Source organism: Myotis nattereri (genome assembly GCF_964212035.1).
Source record: "Myotis nattereri genome assembly, chromosome: 4".
In the NCBI taxonomy this organism is placed as follows: Eukaryota; Metazoa; Chordata; class Mammalia; order Chiroptera; family Vespertilionidae; genus Myotis; species Myotis nattereri.
Genome location: NC_138079.1, coordinates 66,081,321 through 66,101,628, shown reverse-complemented (window position 1 = coordinate 66,101,628; position 20,308 = coordinate 66,081,321). Strand labels below are relative to the sequence as shown.

Below are 20,308 nucleotides of genomic sequence, written 5' to 3'. Positions count from 1 at the left end.
CTTTCCTTCTATTCCCATATAGCGTTTGCCCACCTGAGGCAAAAAATGCAGGAAGCCTTTGGTTTGCAGCGGCCCCAAGCTCGTTTAGCCATCTTTTATTTTCAATGAATCTCTGAACCCTACTATGCCACATGGCTTTGGCCACACTTGCGACTTTCTTGGTATAACCTTGAATATGGTGCATGATTTCTAAACCCCCTCAGATAACCTTAGAAGCATCAAAGCAAAACAGAACAACAAAAGAGCACACCACACAAGGCCTTTGCATGTATGTGATTATTCAAGGTAAGAAGGACAATTCTGAACTCTAACACTGGAATTATATGATGGGAAGTGGGAAATAACTACTCTGTGCAGGACCTGAAATTGCTTTTTTGGCACCTACACACACAACTACCACACATCATTTTGGTAGCCTACTGTCAAGCAAAAGAAGGTTTATATTTTGGATTAAGAACGTTACATTCTCTTCCATTACACTAATTTACATAGATTAATGTCATCATTAATACATGTAAAGTATAATTCCTATTCAGTCATTTCACCACCCCATTTATTTAAATAAAGACGTGTTCTTGGCCTCATGTGTTAGGAAGGCCTTACACTAACAAAAAGCACTAGTTTTTCGGTGTGAAATGAAGTACAAGTTCAGAGCAGTGCAGCACATGGGCAGCGCCCCCAGCCGAACACTTCAGGCTGGCTGGTCTGTGACGGGAACAGCCCTCAGGGCTCTTCCCCACAGCGGTGTGTTTGGAAAGTCCTAGCAAATCTGGCTCTGTGCCAAGCAACTGAGGGGCACATTTTTTTCTTATGAATCGAATGAACCACCCTCTCTCCCGCTCCCCCCTCAACCCCCGACAGACCCACCCATGGAAGGCTCCAGGAACAGCTGGGTGGAATTAAATGGCATTTATTCCTGTATTGGTTATGGCCACAGGCCAGGAATTCTACACCCAAGACATACGTAGCTTCCAGCACACATGAGCAGTGGTATTGATTGTGGTTGGAGCTCCCCTCTCACTGTGGACAGGATGTGAATGATTAATTTTTCTATTAAAACATTCCTAAAGAATATGGAAGGACTATTTGGTTTTTGCGCTGGGCCTGGTTTTTACATGAGAATACCCATGTAATTCTCATGTGTCCATGATAAAGGGGAGAATTGCACAATTATGCCGTAGATTCAGATGACTCACACGACTAATCCAGACAGAAGTGTCCACAAGGATCTAGTCTTAGATTCACTAAGTAATTATCTAGTGACTTCATGTGATTTCATGCGACACTGGATTTAGTCAGAAAGACTTGATATTATAAAAATGTCATTTCCCTCAAATTAACCTGTATGATCATCTGGAAAATTAATGTGCTGAAATAACTGGGAAAAAAAGAAAAATAGACTATGAGGCAGGGGGTGGGAGGAGGGGATGTGTGTGTGTGGGGGGGGGGGGAGGGGGCGGGGCGGGGGGTAGATCAGCCTTATCAGATGAAAAATCCTCTATGAAGATATAGTAACTTCAATGCTGTAGTATTAGGTGAGAAGAGATATTCAGATGAATAGAACAGAATGGACAAAATCTATTGTCTATGGAAATTTATAATAAATTTGTAATTCAAATTAAAAAAAAGTTATAGGATGTTCAGGAACAGTTGGAAAAATTAAGTTAGAATGTTACCTCTCAGGATATACCACCCTTCCCTCATCTTTTAAATCTGGATGGATTAAAGATTTAAACATTTAAAGATACATGAGACACTAAAGGTGTGTGTGTATGCACACGTGGAGAAGCCTTTCTAAACACAGCTGTGAACGCTGGAGTCATAATAGAAACGATGGCTTCATTTGATTCCACAAAACCAAAATAGTTCATAGAAAAAGAAGTACAAATTCCTATATACATATAAAGACATGCTCATCCTCATAATTAAGGAAATGCTAATTAAACATAAAAAAGAATACTTTTTTTTTTTGCCTATAGGCAACTTTTAAAAGTTTTGAAATCAATATTGGTGAGAGATGGAGGAAAGGAGTATTTTCACATACTTTTTGAATGGAGAACATGCTAAAACCCTTTTGAAGGCAATTTGACTCTATCAACCAAATTTTTAAATTGCCTAGCAATTACTCTTTTTGATATTATGACGAAAGTATGCCAAGTTATTTATTGAGCATTGCTTGTTCCAACAACAGCTATAGTAGAAACAATCTAAATGTCCAACGGGGGAAATAACAAAGTATAATGTGTCCATATGCTAAAATATTATCTAACCATTAGAAAAACATAAATACTGATTGATAAAGTTACAAGATACATAAGTAAATGGAAAAATGTATCTGTGAGGCATTGTCAGGTTTGCATGGGACTCCAAGAACTGAGGCAGCCACTTTCTACCTGAGAGGAGCCAGCCAAAGATGAAGCCACCGGCTGGGTTTGCACCATGAAAAGAATCTGGATCCTGGTTGGTATCATTGAAATGTTGAATTAACCACTTTGCAACCAGTCTTCCTTCAGACTTCTTGTTATATGAAGTAAATTTTTTTCATTATTAAGTAATGAATGATGGGTTGTCTGTTGATGATAGCCTCCTGTTACAGTGGTCCATAAGTGTTGCTCATAAAGTAAAATACAGATCACAGAAATACAGAACAACCTTGATGAGAGGTCTTAACATTGCCTTCTAGTTGGTTTCTCAGCCTCTCATTCTGTCTTTAACACGTATGTCTTCTGGGGTAGCTCTGTGCAATACTACCGCAGCAGAGTTCTGACCAGAATGATCAGGTAGTGAGAAAATATTAAAAAAGGAAAAAATAGACTGGCTGTGTGGCTCAGTGGTTGAGTGTAGACCTAGGAACCAGGAGGTCACAGTTCAATTCCTGGTCCGGGCACATGCCCAGGTTGCAGGTTCGACCCCCAGGATGGGACGTGCAGGAGGCAGCTGACCAATGATTCTCTCTCATCATTGATGTTTCTGTCTCTCTCACTCTCCCTTCCTCTCTGAAATCAATAAAAAATATTTTTTTTAAAAAAGGAAAAAGTAGATGTATGAAAATTGACAACATAATGTTAAATTTAAACATTTGACTTATACCCCAAATAGAATTTTTTATAATTTTACCTTCCTGGATGAATAGAAACAAACTTATCGGTAATATATTAAAAATCTATTTCTGAGGAAAAACATTAAAAACCATAAAAATATGTATATAGGGTGCACATTTTTCTTTTGCCTCAGGCTCCACTGTGGCTTGGCAAGGCATTGTTGGATCCTATTTTTATTTAAAATTGTGTGACTTTGTTCATTATAGGTTTTGGCATTAATTTTGATTTTTAAAAATACTGCATGAAATAGTGTTTACCCTGATTATTGAGTATTGTGGTGCTGGTTTATATCTTGCACCCGAGGTGAGGATCTCACTCTCCTTATTCTTGTCTTAGAGGCAATACAATGTGTGCAAGGCTTCTAGTCATGTGATCCAACTCTCTGCTAACTTTTGGGATATCCAGCTCCCCCGTTTTCCAGAGACTCTGTGGGTTGCTCCTCCTATTTTCCTCCTTGCCTACTTAGCATCTTCAAGTTAGGAACAATACCTCCTCCCCCCCTTACCCCCAAAAATCCCTGCTGAATAAGCCCTAACAGAATTCTTTGTGTGAAACTCTGAAATATGATTTAGAAATGCCAAAGCCAGTTGTTTATTTTGGATCAAGTCAGCAGATTGTCAGGCTCAAGGCAATATATGTAAAAAGCTCTTTGGAAGTTACATTTGTTTTATTATAATTCCAAGTGTTTTAATCTCTTCTAACCCATGGGCTGCTGAAGTATTTTCTGCAGTCAGGCTGGGACAGGAGACATTTTTAGATAAATGACCTGGTACTACTCTCTAGAGAGGCCATTCATGCTGCTGCATAGGAACTTGCAAGGAGAGGCAATTTGCTGTATTCTTAAAGGGGACAGAAAAGGAAATTAAAAGAGTCCTGAAAGGGTAATCATTTAGATGAAAGGTTTGGTTGAAGAGGCCCTAGATACCTCTTTCAACAAGGGATTCAAATGGATTGGCAAAATCCATTTCTGTGGAAGAAATAAAACACTGAAATCAGTGGGAAAATGTCAGTTTCTCATTTAGCATTTTAAAATGTCTGTTTAGCAGGAGGCTTAAAATGTGGCTGCTCTTCTCTACAGCTTGTGTAGACAGAAGACAACCCACAGGCCAGCTGAGACTTTGTGCTCCTGTATTTTAGTCTTCTTGCTGCTGACTACCAGCTCATTAGTATTTAAATCAGCTCATAAATATTTCCTGGAAATTCACAGTTGCTTAACCTTCACCACTATTCATCTCCTGTTCTTTAGTCTTACTTAACGCCTTTGTTTCTTAGGCTGCTAACATTGCTGAAGGGTAGATTTCATTTCATATTCATCTTTCTGATGAATGGTGATAACAAGGAAAGGAAGTCCTGTTAGGATAAGGATGAGAAATGGAGAAAGGATGTAGAAGGAAATTTTACTGCATTTCGTTTGTGCAAATAAAATTATCTAATGATGGACCAAGGAAGTGTGTATAAAATAAGAACAGCCCCAAAGCATATGCCAAGGCAATTCATCCTGAATGAATGTTTCTTTCACATACTCTTTAAAAGCTTTGAAACACAGACGAAACATTTCATTGGGGGCAGGCCCTGGATGTTACCACTGGGGAGATGGTTGCATGGTTACAAAACCTCTTCTGTTCAACATAAGAGCTGTATTTCTAATTATAAAATAATGATGACAGAGAGGGGCCAGTTCCATCATGATTCTGTATGGTTGTTAGTATTCTGCCAGAGTTCAACATTAATACCCACATACAATGCCAACAGCCAGTTCTTTTAAATGAGTGTGAATAAAATTTAGCCAATGAAAAATGGGAGGAAAATAAATATATCATATTTCATTGAACTTAAAGTGCCATTGAATGTAAGTACCATATATATATATATATATATATATATATATATATCCAATGAAGAAAAAAGAGCTACCAATTAAACTAGGACAAACGGTTGCTTTTAAAAATACATCCTGCCGAAACCGGTGTGGCTCAGTGGATAGAGCGTCGGCCTGCGGACTGAAAGGCCCCAGGTTCAATTCCGGTCAAGGGCATGTACTTGGGTTGCTGGCACATCCCCAGTAGGGGGTGTGCAGGAAGCAGCCGATCGATGTTTCTCTCTCATCGATGTTTCTAACTCTCTATCTCTTTCCCTTCCTCTCTGTAAAAAATCAATAAAAAAAAATATTAAAAAATAAAATAAAATAAAATAAAATACATCCTGATTTCAGAGGTAAAAAAAAAAAAAAGAAAGAATGAATCTCTTTAGCAGAAGCATCCACTTTAAGAAGCAATGACTTTTCCATTATCATAAACCTAACGGACTTGAGAAGCATTGAAAAGCAAAGCTCTTGGGACCAACCCTGAGAGTTTTCCCAGGATGGGGGACATCTATGGGGGCTGACATTCAATCATATGTTCCAAAGGTCTTCTAGAGATAAACCTCAGAATAAATAGAGAGATCTGCCAGGCCCAGGCAATTAAGATATAATTTTGGGTTAAGAAGCACCCAATCCTGTTCAAAACAGCCTAGACCAGTGGTTGGCAAACTCATTAGTCAACAGAGCCAAATATCCACAGTGCAAAGATTGAAATTTCTTTTGAGAGCCAAAATTTTTAAACTTAAACTATATAGGTAGGTACATTGTTATTAACTTAACTAGGGTACTCCTAAGGCTTAGGAAGAGCCACACTCAAGGGGCCAAAGAGCCACATGTGGCTTGCGAGCCACAGTTTGCTGACCACGGGCCTAGACAACTTATCTGCCATTCAAGAATGCACAAAATTTGGTTTGAAACTATGTTTTAAGTTTTCCCCCTTCTAGTTTCCTACACGTAATCTGTACTTTGTGCCTGTCCTAACTCCAGTCCCTTTTCTGATTTGGGGCTCTAGATTCCCAATATCTCCATATCCCAACATCCTTCCAGCAAACGACCTTTTTAATTAAATATGACAGAATTGTATTCAGTTGCTTATCTGCAAAGGTCCCCAAGATATTGCTTTTCTTTTCTTTTTTTTTTCTCTCTGATGAGTGTCAATACTTTATTTTGATGTAAAGACAGGAAGCTGGAAAATACACTGTATTTAAAATCTTGGAAACCCCCTCCGGACCCCAGAACTAATCTGTTCAAACTCAGATACTTAAAAATTACAGCAGCAAAACAAAAGCACGAAAAAAAAAACCAGATGGAGAAGGTACCCTGGGCCAGTAGTGTCACTTGGTGTGGACGACTGAGGTGCTGAACAGGAGCTTCTGTTTCTTTCTTTTCTGTTTTTTTTCCTTTTCTTTTCTGTTTTTCTCTTCTCTTCTCTTCTCTTCTCTTCTCTTCTCTTCTCTTCTCTTCTCTTCTCTTCTCTTCTCTTCTCTTCACTTCTCTTCTCTTCTCTTCTCTTCTCTTCCCTCCTTTCTCTTCAGAGAGGGCATCTGAAGCAGCAGGCGTGTCCAGTTTCATGAAGGCTGCTTCCATAGCTTGGTTGAAGGAATTTTGGAAACTGGGCACAGGAACACGGTCCGAGTTATCACTCTCCCCAACACTGTCCACAACGGCAGGAGGGACTACGCTGTTTTCATCTTTCTTGGGAACAGTTTTGGGCCACACATCTGCTTTTGCTTTGCCAACTCTCAGCATCTGGGCAAACGAAGGGAAGGAGAGTCTTCCTCCAGGCTCCCGATGCAGAATGAAGGACTGCCCTGGCTCGCAGTGGGTGACCCAGGGGTCAGCAGAAAGTCTTCTTGGGAACCAGGACTTCTGCTAAGAGGAGAAATGGAGCCCTAACCGGTTTAGCTCAGTGGATAGAGCGTCAGCCTATGGACTGTGGCGGGTCCCAGGTTCAATTCTGGTCAAGGTCATGTACCTTGGTTGCAGGCATATTCCCAGTAGGGGGTGTGCAGGAGGCAGCTGATCGATGTTTCTAACTCTCTATCCCTCTCCCTTCCTCTCTGTAAAAAATCAATAAATATATATATTTTTTAAAAGATGCTTTTCTTAAAAAAAAAAAAAAAAGAGGAGAAATGGAGACAGCCATGGCCCTCAGTGCTGGTGGGACCCAAAGCAGAACCAGAGGAGCAAGTATAGGAATTAAAGGCAGGAAACGGCTGTAGATTCTCAGGGGAATGTGGACTTCTGGGTACTTGCCCTGTTTCTTCCATCTCAATCCTGCGTTCTCCAGGGCGCGCCTCTCCAGCCTTCTTCTGGAACTGGCGCTTCCTCTTCTCAATGTCATCTGAGAATATCTCCAGGGTTTCCTGAGAGCCAGTTCACAGATGCTGAACTCACAGGTGAGGGGCAAGTGAGAGAGATACACCTATGACTCCGTCGAACATCCTTAGACATGGGATTCCCAGCGATCTCCACCGCTGGTGCTGAGATGGCAGGGCTCTGCTCCAGGCTGCCATACCCCGCACGAGCAGCACACGTTCACAGGATGCAGGGAGACACTGCTACTGACTAGCTTTGTGTTTTAAACCAGTCTCTTAACCTCTCCAAACCTAGGTTTCTCTTCTGCAAATTGAAAGTAAAAACTATAGACCTTCTACATTTGCAAAAGATACCCTCCTCATAATCTCTGCCTTTGTCAATCTGGGTTCTGAGCTAAGACCTGGAGATAAATGCTGCCGGGGTCCAACCCCAGCGGGTCCAGGGGTCCCCAAAGGTGTGGACGGATTCGGTGAAGAAGGAATGACACAGAGACAGTGTTCAGTTGATCAGCAGCCTAGCCAGGATCTCCAGCCAGGATCTCCAGCCAGGATCTCCAGCCAAGTTCTGGTCTGGATCTCCAGAGAGGTTCTGCTCTGGATCTCCAGCGAAGTTCTGGTTAGGATCTCCAGCCAGGTTCTGTGTCCATGTTCTCTTGCTAGGTTCTCCAGGTTCTGTAGCCATGTTCCCTCGCTAGGTTCTCCAGACAGGTTCTGTCCAGGTTCTCCAGCCAGGTTCAGTCACCAGGTTCTAGTCAGGTTCTCTTGCCAATTTCTGTAGTCAGGTTCAGTCCAGGATCTTTTGCCATGTTCTCTCGCTAGGTTCTGTCTCTAGGTTCTGAGGCCAGTTTCTGTCCAGGATCTTTTGCCATGTTCTCTCCAGCGAAGTTCTTCTGTCTCTAGAGAACGTTCTGTGTAGGTTCTGTGCCTCCTGGTTCTGTCTTCTTAGTTCTGTGTGTAGGTTCTGTCTTCTAAGTTCTGACTTGTTACATCTGTATTTATACCAGTTGATTCCAATCCTATCAATCTCTATTTGAAAGGTTAGGGCATTTCTTATCTCCATTCCAGGGAGTAAAAGATTATGTAGCTTAAGCATGATTGTTCGTAGTTAAAATGATTAATTACCCGCCTGGCACTTAGTTAAGAGGTTTTATTCCCTCCCTAACTTCAGGGGAAAATCCCTACCTGGGGAAACAACCTTTCTCAGAGACCTTGGTTAAAACACATAGTGCCAAGAAGGTGAGCAAACATATTAAGAACAGTATGCCATATATGCCAGGTCCCTTGAAACAGCAAGCATGGACCGGCTCACGGCAAAATGCGATACTGCCTCTGGCCTTATGGGCTTACTGTCTCCCTCTTACAAAATTAATGGCAAGACCCAGGCAATGCAACAAAGCAGAAAACCCATTCTGAGTAGAAACAGCACCAGCAGGTCAAAGAACATTAGCTGAAACTGGCCTTGGTCCTCAGCATGCCTACATCTCGCTTCTTTTTGTGCTTAGTCCTTCCTAATGGCGCCGCACCCTCCCTCCAGAGGGAAGTGCAGCGCCTATACGAGGGAGCTTTCTGCACTCATTGTTCTACACCCCCAGCCTGACTAAAGCTGCTGAAGTGTCTGATATTCTGCAGTTCTGCCAGGTTAGCAGCCGGAGCAAATAAAGGAGGTCACGGTCAGCATTTCTGTGTCTCATCTAACAAACAGGTCAGGTATTCCTTTGAACAATCCAGCCCCAATCGCTGTGAAACACAAAGAGACAAAAGCGGGGAGGTTCTCCAGGGAGGCTGGTGGTTAGGCACAAGGTGGGTTTAAGTTTTCAGCTTTTGTTGTGGGAGAGGAAAGTTCTTCTCATCCCAGGCTTCACCTTTTCAGAGTGGGGAAAACGAATCCAGTAAAAGGCTCTTTTTGTACTCCTCTGCTCTCTGCACTGCCATGCCAGGTGCAGAACTTGGTTCCCTGGGGAATCAGGATGTCATTGCCCTCGAGGTGTCTGGCCATTCATCCCCATTCTTACCATTTATCACTACTGCAAACTCAGAGCCTTGAAACAGATGAAAGAGAATGTTGGACAAGCCAGTGAAAGAAGGGGGTGCTCTGGAGATCAGAGCCAAGAGCTGAGGTTCCGGCCAAAAGGGAACCTCAGTTGAGCGGACTGTGAGTTCTCTGGTCTCTCCCCCAGTTACCCTTGCCAGATAATCCCTGTAAATGGAAACCAACCTATGTCCACAAACACCTCTGTGTACCTTCTGTTTTTAACTCTCCAAGGGCACATTTTTCAATCTCTTTCCTTATAACAAATGCTGTAATTAATGTTATTCTGGCTAATGAAAAAGAGGATAGCATTCTTTAGAGCAGTGGTTCTCAACCTTCCTAATGCCGCGACCCTTTAATACAGTTCCTCATGTTGTGGTGACCCCCAATTTCATTGTTACAAATTGAACATAATTAAAGCAGAGTGATTAACCACAAAAACAGTATGTAATTATATATGTGTTTTCCAATGGTCTTAGGCGACCTCTGTGAAAGGGTCGTTCGACCCCCAAAGGGGTCGCGACCCACAGGTTGAGAACCGCTGCTTTAGAGCGAGAGCAAGGTGAGTTAAAATCCTGGGCAGCCCCTCCTTTGTTAAGTGAGCAAGCACTTAAACACCACTGTCTGAGGATTGGTTCCTTTTACAACTGTTTATGGAAATACTGAAAACTCTCTCTGAGCAGAAGAAAAGTGAGGCCTCAGTACAAACCCCAGGCGTTCTGTGGGACATCTTTACCTCGATGCTCCTCAGTACCCTGGAAATCAACATGTCTGAAACGGAGCTCAGAACCCTCAGCCACAAACTTCTTTTTTTTAAACATTTTATTTTATTTTTTAAGAAATGTCTTTATTGATTTGAGAGAGGAAGGGAGAGGGAGAGAGAGAGACAGAAATATCAACGATGAGAGAGAATCATTGATAGGCTACCTCCTGCATGCCCCCCATTAGGGATCGAGTCTACAACCTGGGCATGTGCCTTGACTGGGAATTGAACCATTCCTGGTTCACAGGTCATTGCTTAACCACCGAGACACACCGGCCTGGCCTTTTCACAGTTCCTGTCTGTAGGTGTCTGGTACCATCCAGATACCTGGGAGTCATCTTAGATACCTCCCTACCCTCTCTCTCCCCCCATTCTATCAGTCAACAAGGCCTGCATAGCTCTCAAATCCATTATTTCCTTATCCTTACTGCCCTGATTTCAGGATTCATTTCTCTGAGGTGGCCTCTGACAACCAATTGTTTTGTCTGGCATTTAGTTCTCCATCCTGTTTTGCTCCATTCCATCCTTCAAATGGAGGCATAAGCAACCTTTCTAAAAGGCAAATCCTATCCTGACTCTCCCCTGCCTGACATCTGTTACCCAATAAGTAATGCGGTTCCCTGGCATTGCTCATGAATGGACTCCTGCCTGCTTTACAGCTTCAGCTCCTGCCACTCCTTCTTTTGTACCAAGCACTCTGGTCATGCCCAAAGATTTGAAATTCCTAATTGGCCCATAGCCTTTCACACCTTCATTCCTCTGTGTTTGCTCTTCACTGGTTCCTTATATAAATATTTACTAAGCACCTCCTAAAAATGTGCCAGCCACTCTTTAAAGCTCTAAGATACAGTAGTGAGCAAGACAGCCCAAATTCGTGATCTCCTGGGATCTCTAGTGAGAGGACAGAATCAACCAGCCTCAAATATTAAAAAAAAAAAAATCTAAGTTCCTTTCTATTACATCTCGTCAGATCCCAGTCATCTCCCCGACTATCTTCAGGACTTTGTTGTGTATAATATTTCTATGCTTATAGATATACAAAGCTATATAAAAAAATATAAAACTTACATAAATACACCTATAAAATATTCTTCAATTTCTTTATTTTATCCAACAATATATCTTGAAGGTAATTCTATGTCAGTATAAAAATAATTTTTTTTTTTCTAGTACATTGATTTTCTCTTGGGAAAAACCACCTCCCACTCTGTTTATGTGGCTGATCACCTGAACTTCTCCATTCAGGAGGAGGGCTATGACCCATTTTAGGCCAATTAGTGTCACAGGAGTGGTTCAGGGGTGGATGTATGCCTCTGTCTGGGCCAATGAAAGTCATCTCTGAGATTTCTGCTAGTTGCTATGCTGATGGTCTCCCCGGTCTCCTTTCGCCCTCATGTCTAAACCTATGAGCCTGAAACATTCCATCATTTGCAGCAGTCTTCTCCAGAGAGCCATCTGGGATTTGATGTTATTTTACAATCTGATTCTGTATGTCTCCCATATTTTAAGGATTTAAAAAAAATCATTGCTGGCTCACAGAGAACACTACATTTTGCTTTTCAGGTCAATTTTAGACTTTTAAGCTAACTCTCTGTTGCTTCTGTTACATAGTAACCGGCACATTGCCTTGTGATTATCTATGTGCATATCTGCCTTTGGACTGGACTCTTTTCAGATAAACAATGACTCATTACCTGTCTGTCTGGCATTTGGTAGTCACTCACAAATATTTGTTGAATAACTAATTAAATAAAAAGTTGACCTTACATTCACCTTCCCTGGATTGGTTCAGGAGACTCTAGTGCTTTTCAAAGTACCAAATCTTTGTACTACCCTGTGATGGATTGAATTATCAGCAAATATTTACTCCTCTCACCTGGATTCCATGAACACAGGATATTTCCCTTCCATTGACTTTTGTCTTGGTCATGTTTCTCCCTTTGGCCAATGGGATATTAGCAGACAAGGTGTGAGCAGAGACGCTTGCGTGGTAGGGTTTGCCATCTCACACTCCTGCTTTTCTCCATGAGAAGAACCTGCCTCAGGTAGATGTTAGTTCACGGAGGATGAGAAGCACGCGGAGCAGATCTGGACCAACAGGTTGGAGCCTAGTCCAGCCTAGATAAGCTGTACTCAGTTTACCTGCTGATGTGTGAGTGAGTGGAAAGGAGGTGCTTATTGCTGTCCGACACTGAGATTTGCATGGTTTGTGATGCATTATTATTGTGGCAATACCCTACTGATACACATCTACATCAGAACTACCGGAGTGTTTATTATGAATGAGATTTTTAAGCTCCTAGACCTCATAACTAATAATCTAGAGTGTTTTTAGAAATCTGTATTTTAATAAGATCCTCAGGAGGTTGTGATGCTTACTCCTGGGCTACAGCATTTACCACATTGCTATTTTCAGTGATGTGGAAAGGGCAGTACTAGTACTCAGACAGCTGCTACACTGACCTACAAAAAACTGTTCTGAGAAATTTGGGGCTGTAAAGAAGCCAGGAAACATGATTTTCTCATGGAATCTTTTAAAGGGTTTGCTAATTGAGAAACCTAAAGGCTTCTTGAGTTGACTTATAAACTTAGCATTTCACAAAAAGCTATCCTTTCAAGCAGGTGTCTAGTTAATACCTTTTGTTTAAATTTGAATGTTAAAACTAATCGGCCTGTAGAACATTCATTAATTAAACACGTACTTAGTAAGCTCTTACTAAGTATTAGGCATTCGGAAGATGATGGGGAAATCCAATATGCCTTCCAGCTTAGTCAGCCACATTCCCTCCTTTGCAGAGGTGGGAGTTTCTGGGAATGCTTTCCTGGGATGACTTCTGTCATCTCTTTAGGCACCCACTCACATTTGTTCTCTCTGGGCACGCCTTATTCCTGTCTTGCGAAGAGAATTGTTTTTAGTAGTCATAGAACAAAGCAATCTCTCTCTTCTGGATGCTGACTTCACCTCAGCACTCTGCCCCAGGTTCCTTTGTCAGTGTACTGCATCCTACCAGGAAATCCCACCACCTAGCAACCCTGTAGGTGGCCCCGGCTCTGGAACTCAGGTTCTGCCATTCCATTCAGTGTGCTAGTCCTACTGGCCGGGAGCATTGATCCTGACCAAGAAACTTGATCTCGGAGCACTCCTATACTCAACTTTCCGGACATGAAATCCATGCTTTGGAAAAGCATTTTCAGTAGCAGACAGAACAAAAGCATTGAAATCTGCAAGGAGTTGCACTGTGATTAACATACTGCAGAAGCAGATATTGATTTGTTTCTTTGCTCATCTGAAGCTCATCTGCTCACCTCAGAGAATGGTTTACTGAATTAACCTTTGGTCACAGACTACACAGAGCACCCAATGTACTTATTTTTCTCCTGACAATATAACATAATGTACCAAGCAAACTGCCTTGTGCCTTTTTTTCATATTACTCATCCAAACCACAGCTTTGCCCTATGAGACTGACCTTCTAAAAGAGACAGCTAGACTCATAATAATGATGTCATCCATGTCATTTTATACGGACAATTCCTAATGGTATCAATTGTTGTAAAATGTAAGCACTTCTAGAATAAGATTTGTGCCTTTGATATGTTGTTTGCTACTTGGAATGCCCTAAAAAGTATTTAACAACCATTAAATAGGGAACAGAAGCAGTAAACTGTGGGCTGAACATCTCTAATTCCAGTTCTCAGGTAAGTCGGTAACACTTGGAAGTTCTGTTTCCATCCCTGAGAAATATAACCAGTGAATAGTCAAGAACTGCCAGCAGTGATCCAAATGGCACGGCTGAAGGAAGCCCGCACTCCCTGCTGAGTCTGCTCCTGGATGAAGGTCAGGATTGGAATCACCACAGCCATTTGCCCTCTGAGGCAGTGCTGTCACTATCCCACCCGCACTCTCTTTTTCTAGGCTGGGCTCCCAGTCCCCTCCAGTGCTCCACACTCACTGCGGGTGTTGACTGCTAATAGCAGCTCACAACTGCCCCTTTCTTTGGGCACCTGCCCTGAGCCAATGGGAGTCCCAGGAAACAGGAAGGTCATGACCCCCTCTCCAGGAGAGTGGCTTGTAGCCAACGGCTGCCTGATAGGGGTGGTATAAAAGTTCAGCCCCCTTGTCTCAAGGCAGAACAAACTGTGGTACAACTCATGCTCTAGAACTCCCCCTGAGATCAGGCTGAGGCAGGCCATCTTGGGAAACCACGTCTTTTTCTACCTATTTCCCTTCCTTATTCTGCTTTCCTCACTCTCTTACAGGTTTTTCCCGAGAGTACTCTCTCATTCTGTCAATAAATAGCTTACACAAGAATCCCCATTCAGATTTTGCTTCTAAGGAGCTTTTCCTCAGAAACCCACCCAAACAGGATGAAGTAAAACTTTTTTTTAACAATATATTGCTATCTATAATAATAAAAGTGTAACATGCTAATTAGACCGGACAACCGAAAAACCTTCCAGACATCCTTCCACATGAAGCCGTGGTGGCAGGGGCCGAGGCAGAGGTGGTTAGGGGCAATCAGGCAGGCAGGCAAGCAGTTAGAGGTGATCAGGCAGGCAGGCAGAGTGGTTAGGGGCAATCAGGCAGGCAGGTGAGCAGTTAGGGGCAATCAGGCAGGCAGGTGAGCAGTTAGGGGTGATCAGGCAGGCAGGCAAGTGGTTAGGGGCAATCAGGCAGACAGGCAGAGTGGTCAGGGGCGATCAGGCAGGCAGGCAGGGGAGTGGTTAGGAGCCAGTGGTTCTGGACTGCGAGAGGGTGCAGGCCGGGCTGGGGACAACCTCCACCCCCACACTCCCCATGCACAAATTTCGTGCACCAGGCCTCTAGTTAAGAATAAGGTCGCTGAGTCCCAAACACTAGTTTGAAACTCTGAAGATGTACTTAAACACCACCTGAACTATAAGAAGCTACCAATTGGTCAGTTACAGTTACAAAAGACATTGTTCTGGATACACTGTTCATAGACAGGTCTTCAGTTGAATAAAAATCTTAAAATCCAGCAGAATTACAAATACGAATTTTTCCTTCATGGAACAATTTACTTGTGATCACAACATTCAGGTAATAACAGAGGAACAGCAGAATTTTCAGAAATGAATGACTAACCAGTAGTAACAAGAATAAGAAAATAGGGAAAATACCATCAACAATAAAAAATATTTTTAAAGAGAATAATAAAATGGATAATTACTATTCATCACAGGTAGGGTGGTAGGCATTTTGTCCAAAGGCCTTCTGCATTTCATTAACGTAACTCTATGAACACCCAGTTAGCATAGCAAGGACCCCATTTAAGTGTGATTCACCTAAAAGACATTGGTCTCCACAGCTGCCAAATAACCAGAAGATGGTGGAAAACTGCTACCAAGACCGGAGCACCTCCCTCTGAGTGAAAGATCAGTCCTTTCCTTTACAAAACAATTAAGGTAATCATCACCTCCATCATCTAAGCCTTCTTCTTCTCATTCAAAGCAGTCTCTGGAGCACTTTTGATCTCTTTTATGTTTCGATTTAATGTACTGCCTGCTCACTAGAAGCTGTGCTTTTAGCTGAGCTACTAAAAGCAAGAACGCATTAATCAAACATTAGCACTTTAACTCAAGTATAATCTAGAAGTGGCAGACAGTGAAATTCTGACACCTAATACCCCTAAGCTTTTTGGGGCATTTGCCTAGAATACTGACACACTTCGGCAGGTTCTCTTCTTTCCCAGGCTGGAGTCGTGGGTTTTTAGGTATGTACTCTAGCTTCCTTTGAGACATGGAGATATCTAGAAATTTATTTATTAATTGGTTACACATCTCCAGAAAAGGTGCACATGTGCACTTTGTCTTAAGATCAACGTCAAGGTGTTAGTAATGACTTTCCATTGGCAGGGAGATGGCAGGGCCTTGTGAATCTGGGCACCGCCCCATCACAAATGCTGCTTGGAGATTCATAAACGTCTTCCTCTAATGGAAGAAATGAGAGTCCCTCTCTGTGTGCTCTGGACATTTCCCTCTCTTTTCAACATTTTTCTCTCGGTCTTTCTCCTTTGGACAATCTTATCAGTGGACATATGGGCTTTAACATTACTGGTCTTAAAGCAGACATTCCTCTCCCTTGATCCCAAATCAGCAACTTCCTGATTTCATGTCTCTGCTTCACAGCAAAACGTATTGGAAGAGTGGTCTCTGCTTAGTGCCTTCACCTCCTTACCTCTCACTCACTCTTTTCTCCCGGTCAGGCTCCCATGCCCCGCTCCCCACTGGAACTGCTCTAGTTGATTCATCAGTGACCTCCGTGTTGATAACCCTATGAATGACAGATATTTTCCTGTCCTTGTTTCATTTGGTCTTTCGGTGGCATTCTCAGAATTTTCCTTCTCCTGACTCCATGCAGTGGTGTGCTGGCAAAGTGGCTCCTAGCTGGAGAAGCCCTGACGTGTATCCGTTTCCTTTCCCCACAGTGTAAATACTCCCATCACGGCTAAATAAGGCTCCCAATGGTTTCACCACAGCTCACATACCGCTGCTTTCATGAAAGGAATCCTAACACCACTCATTCCTGGTTTTCTCCTCTTACCTCTTACCTTCTGCTTCTTGCTCTTTTTGTTGGTCCTTCCTCCAAAATTCTAAACGTCCATCTTCTTTAGGCCTTGGATCTGGGCTCTCCTCTCTCCTCCTTTCTTTCTTCATGGAAGATTTCAACTCTCTACATGGATTTCTTTCTTTAAAACAAAATTTAAAACAGGATTTATTTTTATAATAGGCAATAACTTAGAAAACGGAAATGATATAAAAATACGTTAAGAAGTCTCATGCCTATTCCTCTCCATATGCACCTCTTCCCCGTTACCCTTCAGGAAGCACGTTTATTAGTTCCTTGTGTATTCTTCCAGGGTTTCCTTTTGTAAATGCAAATGTTTCCTGTTGTATATGTATGTGTATTCTTAGTTTTCCTCTTTTTTATACAAAAGGCTGTATTATAAACACTATTCTGCAGCTTCCTTTTTACTTCACTATGCTAGAGCTTTTTCTAGCATATCAGTAGAGCTATCCACATGATTTAAAAAATACCATCTAAATACTGACCACCACCAAATATATATATCCAGTTCAGACCCCCTTCTCTGAGTTATAGACTTTTCAACTGCCTACTTGACCCTTGATATCTCAAATTTCTATCAATTTCCAAGTAATACACTTGTTTTTATCTCCTGTGGTGGATGATATTTGATTGGTCCACCCCATTACAAGGTCAGAGCATCATTTCCCCAGATGCTATGAGTGTTGGCTGCTAATGGCTCACAGCTGCCCTCTTCTCTGGAGAATTACCTTCAGCTGAAGTGACCCACCTTTTCCTGGAAGTTACCCTCACAACCACCCACTGACTGACAGTGAGTATTTCAGCAAATACCAAGCTGGCTACTTCTTCACAAGATTTGAAGATGTACAGGGGATTGCCTGAGCGCATGGAGTATTTCTGGAGGGGCTGTTCAGAAAATCTGTGCCTTGAAATGATCCATTGAACATAGGCACAGAGAGCACATTTATCTGCTGTCTTCCTCCCATCTCCTGTGGCCCATTGGCTAAAGGCAACGTACAGAGAGTAAACTCCCTGCTATTCCTGCTTGCATCACTTGGTCTCTCTGGCACTTCATTTGAGTTCAGAAATGTTAGGAGGAGGTAGAGACATGAGGGGTGGGCCTCATGGAAGTCTGCGCAGGGCCCGTGGCAGAGTGGTGATAAAGGCAGAGCAAGCAGCTTTGGGAGACAGACGAGGTCATGAGAATCTAAGGAGGGGCATGTAATGACTTCTTTTGAAAGGCTATTTAGCAACTTACCTGGATATATAAAAGATGGGAAGGGAATTTAATTAGGAAATTAAAAAAAAGAATAAAGAATACAAAGGTAGGGATATATAAGGTGTCCCAATTTTGACAGAAAACACGGGTGTATAATTAAAAATTGTAAATTTTTTATTGATTCATAAAGTATACAGTATAGGGTTATGTATGGAATAGCACATTGGGTAAATGGCCTCCACGGCTTTGCTGGCACATAGGCAAAGCCATGGTCTTCATTGGTCTTCATTGTCCCTCCTCCTGGGCCATAATTGGTACTTGGTAATGCTTATCAAATTGAAGGGATTGAACTCAAAGGGCAACAGATATTAGAATCTGATCCAATAAACCAAGTAAAATTAGGCTTTGTTGTTGTTGTTAATGCTCACGCAAAATTCAAATCTTGCGTGAATTTTGGGACACCCTATATAATAGCCAGGAATAAGGACACTCCAAGATGTATACACTTTTTATTGCTAAGCTTTCTAGTAGCCATGACCAAGAGAAAAACCTGGTCAGGTCTATAATTCACAGGGTCGATAAAAGATAGTATAGAGATTCAGAGCCTGGGATTTTGGATCAGAGCCATCATTTATGGACTCAGTCACTGCAAGCAACAACTCTCAATTTCCTCATTTATAAAATGGGGTAATCAATGGTGTCTACCGCACCAGGTTGTTGTGAGGGTTAAATAGGTAATAAATGTAAGGAATTTGAAACTCTGCTTGGTCTATAAAAAGCCTCAATAAATATTGGCTATGATAGTAACAAACTAGAGGCCTGGTTCATGAAGAGATTCGTGCAGTAGGCCTTCCTTTCCCTTGGCTGCTGGCACTGGTTTTCCTCCGGCACCCGGGACCCAGGCCTTCGCTCTGGCTGGGCTCCGGCCAGAGCCCCCCGCAGCCATCAGGCTTTGCGGCTCCGCTGATCCCGGGGCCGTGAGGCCTCGCTGCTTGGCCGGCTTCGGGTACGTTTGGCTCCACCGCTTGGAGCCTATGTATGCAAATTAACCGCCATCTTTGTTGGCAGTTAATTTGCATATTGTCCTGATTAGCCAATGGGAAGCGTAGCGAAGGTATGGTCAATTACCCTTTTGTCTTTTATTAGATAGGATTGTGTCCAGTTTTTAATGTAATTTTTCTTGATGAGGATGAGGGAATTGAAGGCAGACTTCTGAGGTTCTGACAAGAAGATGTGGTAGAATAATATTTTTAATATTTCCTACAACTTTAGTGATATCATACTATGTTAGTACAGTTTGGGAACTATTATTATATTTAAAATTCTTTTTTCTTGAAATATTAATGTTTATTGCATGTAATTTTATAAGATCATTTTTCTTGAATAATTGGTGTTTACTGCATGTAACATTATTATATTTAAAATCGTTTTTCATGAGATATTAATATTTATTGCATGTATTATTATATTTAAGATCGTTTTTCTTAAAATATTAATGTTTATTGCATGTAACATTATTATATTTAAAATCATTTTTCTTGAAATAAAAACGTTCCCATTTGAAAAAAATAGAATATTTTTGAAGTGTTAATGTATTTTAAGTATATTTTGTGCATTAAAATTTAATTAAACTTATTGATTATGTGTTTAAAGGTTATTGTTTGCCCCTACTCTGTAGCCACACATTGAGCCAGCAGTTTTTCCTGTTTGCTCTGATAGGTGAAGATTCTGTGAATGGGGAATAAGGGAGAAGAGGGAAAAGACTGCTGTGTGTCTCTAAGGGGCGGCCCTGAGTTGGCCCCTTTCTGGGTTGATGATGAATGCAGGGCTCAAGGGCTGAGAGGGTCTGCTTTGTCCTCCCAGGGAATCCCAGGAAAGATCAAGGTCTGAGACTGTCTAGCCCAGCCGTGGGCAAACTACGGCCCGCATCGGCTGTTCTATCCGGCCCGCGGAGCCGAAAGAGCAGAGGGTTCTCTTGCTCTCCCCTCCGCTCCTTCACCAGCAGCAGTGTTAACATGTATTAGTTCACACAAACACTCCATCCATGCTTTTGTTCCGGCCCTCCGGTCCAGTTTAAGAACCCATTGTGGCCCTCGAGTCAAAAAGTTTGCCCACCCCTGGTCTAGCCCTTTGCTCTTGTGTGTGAGGGGATAGGGAGTGTATATGTGTGTGTGTGGGGGCAGGGGGGGGCAGAGGGGGTAGAGTAAGAAATCTCAGCATTGCAGGTCAGTCCTGAGTCTCCCAGCTTGGAGTAGCCAGCCGTGCATTCATGCTTGAGTGAGACAGGCTCAGGACTATCTCAAGGAGGCCTGGCAGATTAGGAGATGCTTTGTATTGGGAAGAGAGGGCCCAGGAGCAGATGTCAGCACTGTCCTTATATCCAAGGCCAGATGGGAACTCAGTTGCCTCTGTGGATGCCAGCGGGGAGAGATGCTGACAACTGGTGACT

General features: G+C 42.4%; 1 pseudogene across 1 annotated transcript in view; it reads right to left on the bottom strand.

The window, feature by feature from the left end:
- LOC308518449 (translationally-controlled tumor protein-like) overlaps window positions 1-16,695 on the bottom strand; it is a 70,537-nt pseudogene extending 53,842 nt beyond the window's left edge. Inside the window, exon 1 of the transcript XR_013997344.1 lies at window positions 16,638-16,695. The product of XR_013997344.1 is annotated as a translationally-controlled tumor protein-like (transcript). The remainder of the gene's footprint in view (window positions 1-16,637) is intronic.
- Window positions 16,696-20,308: the final 3,613 nt, after the last annotated feature.